The 10,209-nt window shown below is 37.2% G+C and overlaps 1 protein-coding gene across 2 annotated transcripts in view; it reads right to left on the bottom strand.

The window, feature by feature from the left end:
• Nucleotides 1-7,380, bottom strand: part of syt2b (synaptotagmin IIb) — a 53,441-nt gene extending 46,061 nt beyond the window's left edge. For both annotated transcript variants that reach the window (XM_073851769.1, XM_073851771.1), the window contains exon 1: nt 7,031-7,380. The gene's annotated coding sequence lies outside the window, so the exon portion shown is untranslated. The remainder of the gene's footprint in view (nt 1-7,030) is intronic.
• Nucleotides 7,381-10,209: the final 2,829 nt, after the last annotated feature.

The raw sequence follows: 10,209 nt of genomic DNA, 5'->3' as shown, positions 1-10,209 counted from the left end.
CATCCACCCAGCCATTTGCTACCATTCAGCCTCATTTTACAGCACCGCTGCTCCACCTGACAAGTTATTGCTGCAAGATTATGTGATCGCAAATACAATATTGTGACGTTTTATAAGAACGCATACATAATTGGCATCACGCACAAACACACAAAAGACAGTATTCTCAAATTAGCATAAAGCCAAATGCCACCAGTGCCTGAATTTATATCTATCACAATACAATTCAATTTTGACTACGGAAACAAATGCAGAAAGGTCAAAGCCTGTCTATCAGTTTGACCGACAAAACTGATATTACTATGCCTGCTTCGGCCATGTTACAGCAGCAAACTTCCTTGACTATTACGCCGGAAGGGGAGTGTAGTTCCTAATCTTACCGGCCTAGAAAATCGCAGCTTTACATTTTCCACCGGTCTTAGTACACAATATAACTACAGAAGAGTCACGTTTTAAATAGGACAAATATCAAAACTCGTTGGTCATTTTTGAACGCGATGCTACTGGTCTAACAGGATTCAATGATCTATGCTAAGCTATGCTAAAAGTGATATCGCCAGAACCGGAGAACGGCTGAATGGATTTCAAAACGGTAAAGCTCAACTTATTAACTCGGGGGGAGTTGGAGAATGAGCCTATTTCCAAAAAAAGTGGAGTGTTCCTTTAAGAAGAGACAACTTTTAGCCAATAAAACACTTTTTGCTAAAACTCCGCCTTTAAAATGTAACTGACCAATCCTGTCGTCTGCTAGATTATTTGACAAAATTTTACTGTTTTTTAATGAAGTCAATGGACGTTTTGTGTGTTTAAATAGCTTTAAATTGAATTTGAAAGAAATTAGTAAAGAAAACAGTAAAAAGTTAATGTTCATTTTACTGTTTATATTTTTTTTATAAAACAATAGTTGTGAACCTTTTCAAATGGGACTTCCCTTTTCTATTCATCATTCGCATTCAGTCTATTTTACAGTGTAATTTAACCATTTCTGTCAAACGTTCCCACTTCACAGACCATGTAAAAATAATATCTCACTGTATGAGCACATTTTGCTGAAATTACACTGTTTACAGTTCAATCCAGTTCTATAAAGCGTTTATGAGCGAGCAATGGTAACCAAAGGGGGCGGAGCTTAGCTAAGGGTCAATATCATAGAACGGTAAAATTGCTTTCTTGTTCTCTAACACTCCCACACACACACCTTCCACATCTGATTCAGTCAGCATGCTGTAACATCTCGCAGCCTGAGGGCACTAAATCTACCAGCCCAGCACCTTGGCTGTCCTTACTAAATATTATGTTATGGAGCTGTCACGAACATGTCAAACTCTGTTGCTGCTCTATCATCAGTTCTGAGTAATCTGACGGACAGGGGGAGGTCGCTGCTTAAATGCGACCTTTCGTTCGCATGGTTAGCACAGGCCTCGCATAGGTTGTGTGCAGGGTTAGCACAAATACTGTGAAATAAAATTACAGGACTTTCAAGGTTTTTTCAAGCACTACTTTTTTGATTTTCAGGAACTTCAGTCAGAGAGCTCACATATGGTTTGACGCTTTCTACTGTTTAAGAAACAAAGTTTTGTGAAACTGCTCCAAAGTCCCAATCTGAATCAAATGATTCACAAACCATCATTTCAGATCAGGACTCAATTCAAATCATTACATTTTCATGATTCAAAAACTCGCTCTAAAGTTCCAATCTAAATCAAATGATTCACGATACGCAATGTGAAGTCACGATCTGAATCAAATAATTCACGAGTCAGATCATTTCAGATCAGGACTCTGAGCGCAGATTGCGAATCATTCAATTTGCGGAATGATTCAAGAACCCGTTGTGAAGTTCTGAATCAAATAATTTGCGAACCATCATTTTAGATCAGGATTTATTCAATTTGAATCATTCAATTCATGAAATGATTCAAGAACCCAATCTGAATGATTTGAGAACCCATTCTAAATCAAATGATTTGCAATACACACTCTGAAGTCCTGATCTGAATCAAATGATTTGCGAAACATCATTTCAGTTCAGGACTCGTTCAATTTGAATCGTTCAATTCACGGATTGATTCAAGAACCTGTTCTGAAATTCCGATCTGAATCAAATGATTTACGAACCATCTTATCATATCAGGAATCATTCAATTCGTGGAATGATTCAAGAACCCATTCTGAAGTTCCAATCTAAATCAAATTATTTGCGATACACGCTCCAAAGTTCTGATCTGAATCAAATGATTTGCGAACAATCATTTCAGATCTGGACTCGTTCAATTTGAATCATACAATTCACGGAATGATTCAAGAACCCGTTCTGAAGTTCCGATCTAAATCAAATGATTTGCGAACCATCTTATCAGATCAGGAATCATTCAATTCGTGGAATGATTCAAGAACCCATTCTGAATCAAATGATTTGCGATACGCACTCTGAAGTTCTGATCTGAATCAAATAATTCGCGAACCATAATTTCAGATCAGGATTCATTCAATTGAATCATTTAATTTGCGGAATGACTCAAGAACCCTTTCTGAAGTTTTAATATGAATCAAATTATTCGCAATACGCGCTCCAAAGTCTAGATCTGATTCAAATAATTCTCAAACCATAATTTCAGATCAGAATTCAAATCATTCGATTCACGACTTGAGGTTCCGATCTAAATCAATTGATTCACAATACGTAAAGTTCCGATCCAAGTCAAATAATTCACAAAATTGCAAAACAGATCAGGATTCATTCAATTCGAATCATTCAATTTGCAGAATGATTTAAGAACCTGTTCTGAAGTTCCAATATAAATCAAATGATTCCTGATCTGAATTAAATTATTCGCAAACCATCATTTTAAAATCAGGACTCAAAGTGTGGAATCATTGAATTTGCGGAATGATTCAAGAACCCGCTCTGAAGTTCCAATATCAAATGATTCACAATAAGATACACGCTCCCAAGTCCCGATCTGAATCAAATCCATTCAATTCGCATACGATTCAAGAACCAGCTCCAAAGTCCTGATCTAAATCAAATGATTCGTGATACGCAATTTGAAGGCCCGATCTAAATCAAATGATTCACAATATGTGATCCGACTGGAGTGCTTCAAAACAGAGAATCATGTTGAGACGCAACAGTTTTTATTACAAGCGATGTCGAAATTCAAAAATGAATGGCTCTTTTTTTTTATTTTTGATCTGGTTTTGGGTAGTAAATTGCTTGAAATGAAAAGTAGTCACAAGTTTGAATCAATCGGAGTGGTTCCATATTAAATGACTCACTCAATTGGTTTGGTTCATCTGTTTCTCTTCTCGGCCATCAGCAATGTTTACACGACACTTTCAGTACTACTACTGGTTTAGCTCGATAGTTTTATGACATTAACTGAAATAGGCCAAAAAAAATGATGATTTTTTAATTGCGTGAATATTGCATAAAAAGATATGGGATTATTAATCAAATGTTACCCTTTTTTCAAAGATACATTGTCTTTCTATAATTCAAGCACTTTTGAAGTACCTCTTCAGAAAAATTGCTATTTTAAAGGGTTTTCCAGACCTTAAATTTCAAAAAGTCAAATTCAGGTACTTCAAGCACTTTAAGCACCATCAGTTGTGAATGCATCAGTATTTTAAATCATGTGAATGAATCGCTGTTGTTCACTTTCATGCAGTGACACATTAATAAAGATTTAATCATCCCAGTTTTTAACTGTGTGTGTGAATATTTTTATTGAATATAATTATTATTGAATTAATTTTTAGCAAATTATTATAATAGACAGAAAGTGTCACTAATTTGCTGGGTGTATTCCGGTTTTCACTAAACACTGCAGTGACAATCACATCCATTAGTATATCAAACAAACCCAAACCACAGAGCTTCTCTTTTGTTATTGTGAATGAACATATGTAGTGGCCAAAACAGCTGGCATGGCTGAGCTCTTGAATTGTGAAACAAGGAATTGTATTTCTGCATTGCCCACGTTGAGCACTCAGAGTTTACGAAGCCATTACATGAGGAGTGATTGATGTGACAGCGAAGATGCCGTTAAATCAAAGCTGCATCGCGGGGGGGGAAGAGAAGGTACAAACAGATAGGTAAAAAGAGGGAGAGAGAGAGAGAACATGATACTACCACACCTTTACTACGCAGTTTGAAATGCAGTTGTAAGAAAACCGGAAGTGATAAAAACAAATAAAGCTTTTTAAGGCTTGGTCAAATATGCCCAATTTAAACTGTTTGCTCATGGTTTCTTCAGTACAGCATCACTGAACACAGATAATTTGTTTTATTAATACTGAACCTGCCAAATGTACAGTCTGAGAATCACTGCCTTATGGCAAACTTATTACGTGCCATTTTGATTGCATACAGTGTTCCACCAATACAGGCTTTTTAAAGGCTGGTCTCAATACACTGCAAAAAATATCAAAAGATTCTCAAATAAAGAAGTCAAAATTAAGTGAGTTAAAGCAAAATAATCTGCCAATGGGGTAAGAAAAATAATCTTATTTCAAGCAGACAACTAGATTATTTTGCTCACCCCACTGGCAGATTATTTTGCTTGTTTCAAGCAAAAATCTTTTTTTAGTATTTAAGCATTTAAGAATAGCTTTTTTGCAGTGCTAGAAGACAGGGTGGGGAAAAGAAAAGAAAAGATATCTACACATTTAAGGATCAGCTATGGAAAATAAAATAAAACAACTTATTTCAGGATGGGCAATGGAGAAAAATAAAATAAAAATAAATTTACACTTATTTTAGGACAATATAAAATAAAATAAAATAAAACAAAAATATTTACACTTATTTCAGGATGAGCAATGAAAATAAAATAAAATAAAATAAAATAGAACAAAAAATATTTACACTTATTTCGGGACGGGCAATGGAGAACAAAATTAATTTACACTTATTTCAGTATGGACAACAGAAAATGAAAAAAATAATTACACTAATTTCAAGATGAGCAATGGAAAATAAAATAAAACTAATAAAAATATTTACACTTATTTCAGGATTGGCAATGGGAAATAAATTTTTTTTTATACTTATTTCACGATGGGCAATGAAAAATAAAATAAAACAAAATAAAAAATATTTATACTCATTTCAGGATGGGCAATGGAAAAAAATAAAATAAAATATATACACTTCAGGATGGGTAATGGAAAATAAATAAAATAAAAACTTAATTTAGGATGGGCATTGGAAAATAAAATAAACAATAAAAATCACTGATTAGCACATTATAAATATTCGCACAATATTTACTTAAAATTCACAAAAGAAAAACCACAAAAAATGTAATTCATTCATTGTTTGACAATGATATCTTTTCATTTTGAAACGGATACAAGGGGAAACTACAACAGGCAACGCCAATAATCTCAAATAAATCAACTCAATGCAACTATACAACACTATGCGACCTGCTGGCCCTGCTGCAATAACGATATCCTATTGTGGCTTTTATGAAAGTAATGCTATCAGCTTATAAAGAAAGAAAAGAACGCATTTAATGTGCGCCACCGGTCATTTCAACCATGTTGATTAGAAGAACCACAGGGAGACCCTTGTGCTTTATGTGAACGCATCCCAATTTCAGCAAGACACGATTACAGCAGGCAAAGACCATTCAATTTCATGAACCATCAAGCAGATATCCTCTTTTAAAAATGTACGGCACTCTAGAGAGCAAGAGATATAGATAGAAAAAAAAAATAAGAGGTTCGGGTATGTCACTGAGAGTCCAAATTAGAAAAATCAGTAAACACTAGAACAAGCTCATGATGAGCGAGATGTTCTTTATAATAACGGCGCATCAGGAGTCCTGATACTGCGTCATTATTACCCAAGTCCCATCCAATACTGTAAAAACAAAAAAAGGGACAACGTTCTTCTTCCAACATTACCGGCCCCTGTACAGCAGTAAGAAAGCATGATTTATTACAGGAAGGAGAAACGTTTCACTCCACTGAACAAGTGTGTGCGTGTGTGTATGTGAATGTGTCCAATGCGGCGATGCCTCCTCTGTCTCACCTCTGCTTTGAGTAGAGCGAGGTCTACTCTGAATCTAAACGAGTGCCGTTATTATGTGGAGCTCTCAAGGACTGACCCCAAGCACTTAGCCGAAGCGTTGCGGCCCAGGGCACCTCCCTGTGATCCATCTGTCTGCATTTGTCTCTCACCAGCGCTATTCACCTGGTCGCCACTGCAATCAATGAGATTACCTCTTAAATTGCCTTTTCCTGTTATCAGCCCTGCCGGGACGTCTTTGAGAAGTGAAGGCACACACAAGAATGAACACAGCACACAGCGTTTGACTTTTAGAACTGACCTCAGCGCAGTTCGCTTCATAATAAAATGATAATAAAGGATAATAAAATGTTAAATGAGAAAAAAACTTCCCCTAAACATCAAGGCAATCAGGTTTATAACATCCTTCGCCAGCAGACGGGACGAGTAAACCAGCGCCTGTTGTCGGCGGAATAGCTTGATCAGCAAAAAGATGCCACGATCAGCAGCTACACGGCCAATAACGAGCTCTCCGCTGGATGTCGACCCTAAATAGTCTGCAAAACAGCTAGTGCTTGCAACTCAAACAGTTTAGGAGAATGCTGTAGTGTTTCAATGCAGATAAAACTTGCAAAAAGTGCACAAACAGCTGCGGTTGTGTTTTATGATCATGCACAGTCAATCTACAGAGCCAGCAGTGATGTGTCAGACCGCATCTCTAGAGATGTGTATTGAGCGTACAAATTATGAGACTCTCAAGTTCTATTCTACGCACATCGGCCACTATTATGTAATGTGATACTGCAGCACTAGGACGCTACGCACTCGCACTCTCCTGCGCGCTGAGAAAGTTCCACTCGCTGACAAAGATCTTCCTCTCTGCCGCACGCCGCCTCTCCCAGATTTTTTTGTTGCAGTGATTGAAAGACTACTGTACATTCAGGCTCCTATCTAAGCATTAAAATCTTATTAAAAGCATGCTTTATCTTAAAAGAGGGATACTGTACTTACCTCTCTACCGTGTGTATCCTCAATGGAGATGTACTGCACCAAGAGGAGGGTGGTGATGCAGAGGGGGGTTGAGGAAAGAAACTTCGCAGAGCGCGCAGGGCACTTGGAGAGCTTGGGAGGGGAAAAAAAAGAAAAGTGACAACAATCAGGACTTTTGGTTTATCCTCTCCTGCTTCTGTTGGAAATATCAGACCTGTGCAAACCACACACACACACACACACACCCCTGATGTCTTCCTCTACGCTCACACACACAGGCACACACACACACAGAATAGCTCGGATCGGGACAGATGCGGAGATGCTCTCATGCACACACACACATTTCTAGTCTCACACCCTGCAATCGTTGCTCAGCACCACAGCCCCTGGTGTTTCACTGCTGTATTTCCCGGCACTGTGCTGTCATTGGTTCAATCACGGCTCAGTAAAAACTCCTCCCATTTCCAATTGGGTGAGGAGGCATTTTTTCACGGCACACTCTCTGAAAGCCATCCCACCCCTCCTGCTTTTAAAAACCTACACTACATGTAAGGAGAATGCTGAGCTGTGAAAAACAGGCAGGATGGAGTGAGAGGAGGAACGGGGAGGAGAGCGCCAGAGGGCGGGGCGAGAGAGAGGCGCAGTAACCAATCAATGAGCTCATGAGAGAAGCGCGAAAGATGCGGTGGACTCTAGGGGATGCGCTGATGAATCTATAGCGTAATAAATGAAATATATTACATATTAAAGATGAGAGTTTTGAATACGAATTTGCTGTATCGACTGTGAATGAATAAAGAGAGCGTGTACATCGAAATAATGACAAAAATCTTTGTCGATTGTGCAGTCCTCGCGGGCAGAAACTACATACAAAGCGACCAGAGCTGACTGATTCAAAAAACAAATGACTCTTATGAGTCGATTCTTTTTAGTGAATTGAAAACGCAACCTATGAGCCTATTACTGACTGGCTGTTCACACCACAAATCACTCAATTTAAATTTATCTCTTAAAATGAAGAAATATTGTTCGTGATGTGTAGCAAAACATTTTTGTAGGTGTCGATCGAAGCAAAATCGCGGGTAATCGAATGACAAAAACAACGTTAGTTTGTACACAGAACCGAAATATCGTCCTATAAAAGTCTAAATGATTGTTTTGTGTGCTTTACCGAGGTTATTTTTATGTTCTGAGATGTTAATGAAACAAAGCCGATACTTACAGCTCCAAAAAGCACTGTCTTCACAAATGGCAGCCATCAAAATAACCGCTGATATTTAAAAGACTGATTCAAAACAAATGAGTCTTATGAGTCGATTCTTTTCAGTGATTTGAAAACGAGACCTATGAACCGGTTCTTTTAAATAAACATCAGTAGGCTACTGACTGGCTGTTCACACCACAAAATAATTTAATTTAAATTTTAAATGTATTTTTTTTTTAAATAAATCAAGTATTATTGCTAGTGAAGTGTAGCAAAAACACAATTCTGTAACATTAGGAATCGATCAAACAAAGATGAAAATATGTAACATTAATTTGTAAACAGAACCGAAATATCATCTTATAAAAGTCCAAATTGAGTCATTTAACGAGGTTTTACTTCTACTACTGAGATGGAAATTAAAAACACAATTACTTACAACTCCAAAAACACCATCTTTAGACAGACCAGCCGTCAAAATAACCGCTAGCATTTAAAAGGCAAAGATTCCCGCTTTAGCATGTCATATAGTGGTGAATCCTGGTAAAACAACTTTTAAAACTTTTTAAAAAGCGTTTTTAAAACCTTCACCCCACAACAACGAAAATTTCCTCTTTTTCTCATGTTCGACAACGCTGAGCCCAACGTTCACTACTGTGTTTATTTCAGGGAATCGATTCGTCTCATTCGATTCATTTAACGAACCGATTCATAACTCAAACGCAAGGGTCCGATCTAAACAACTCTTTACGAAGCTTCGAAACCTTTATGAATCTTTTGATTCGAATCAGTGCTTCCAAAACTGACACGTGATCGAGGTTTCGTAACGTCGAAGTTACGTTACAGGAACGTTCTGAGATGGTAGGAGTGGTTTATTTAAACTAAGCAAACCCTTAAAAGTCAATATATTATTTAAATTCATAAAAGATGAGTACATTTTTATTATATTTTTAAAAAATACTACAAAGTAAAAACATACTAAGAAAATTAAATAGCTACTATTTTAATTTTGTATTCTCATTGTATTTATATTCTCAACTTTAACCAGGAGATTTCAGCATAGCGACAAGACTAGCTCCTCCCATCACAAATATTGAATAAATAATAAATAAATAAATATAATAAATTGAATAAATAATCTTTCCATTGATGTATGATTTGTTAGGATAGGACAATATTTGGCTGAGATAGGCTACAACTATTTGATAAGATTGCAAAAAAATCTAAATATTGAGAAAATTGCTGTCCAAATGAAGTTTGGACGAATGCACATTACTAATCAAAAATTCAGTTTTGATTAGCCTCCGTTTTGCGTACTTCCGGTTGAGCCTGCATGCGCAAACCTGACCAGATGACACTGAAATGAATGGCATATTTGAAAGCTTCTTGTCTGCAGTAAATATAATAACTCTTTGGCCCTGCTCTGACTCCAGCCTGCTGCGCTCCAGCAGCATGTAACTTAATGTGCTCTATGTAAATTATTAAAGACTGATGGGACGCTCTGTAGAACTCACTCTCCAGCAGAGCAATCCGTCCACACACTCCAGAACCTCATAATAATAGAAGCAGTTCACAGTCACCATATCTTACCCTGTCAGACCGACTCTCACCGTCACTGTCTAATGAACTGTGCTGTGTTTCCTCCCCAAAGTAGAATACAAACTCATGTAGTTTCTCTATCTAATTCTAGAAGGTGCTGTATGATATTAAAACAGATCAGCCGAATGATTTCAGTCCCCCACCCCCTTTAGTCTGTCTCCATTTGCAGCCTGGTGCCTCAACACTAATTAAATGGGTTTGATGGAGTCCAATCCGTCAACATCTAAAATCAATGAAATAAAGTCAGGCCTCTGGCCAGAGGGGTCGAGCTGCTACGCCTGGATTCTTTCTACATGATTGCGAATTCCTTCAGATTGGAAAAACAGACAGTATGTGTAACTTTCTACCATTTCTACCAGCTTAGAACGTGCTAGTGCAATGTTGATATCTAGAA

This window comes from Garra rufa, chromosome 12 (genome assembly GCF_049309525.1).
Source record: "Garra rufa chromosome 12, GarRuf1.0, whole genome shotgun sequence".
Taxonomy (NCBI): domain Eukaryota; kingdom Metazoa; phylum Chordata; class Actinopteri; order Cypriniformes; family Cyprinidae; genus Garra; species Garra rufa.
The sequence above is the reverse complement of the archived record's forward strand: the minus strand, read 5'-3'. Positions and strand labels throughout refer to the sequence as shown.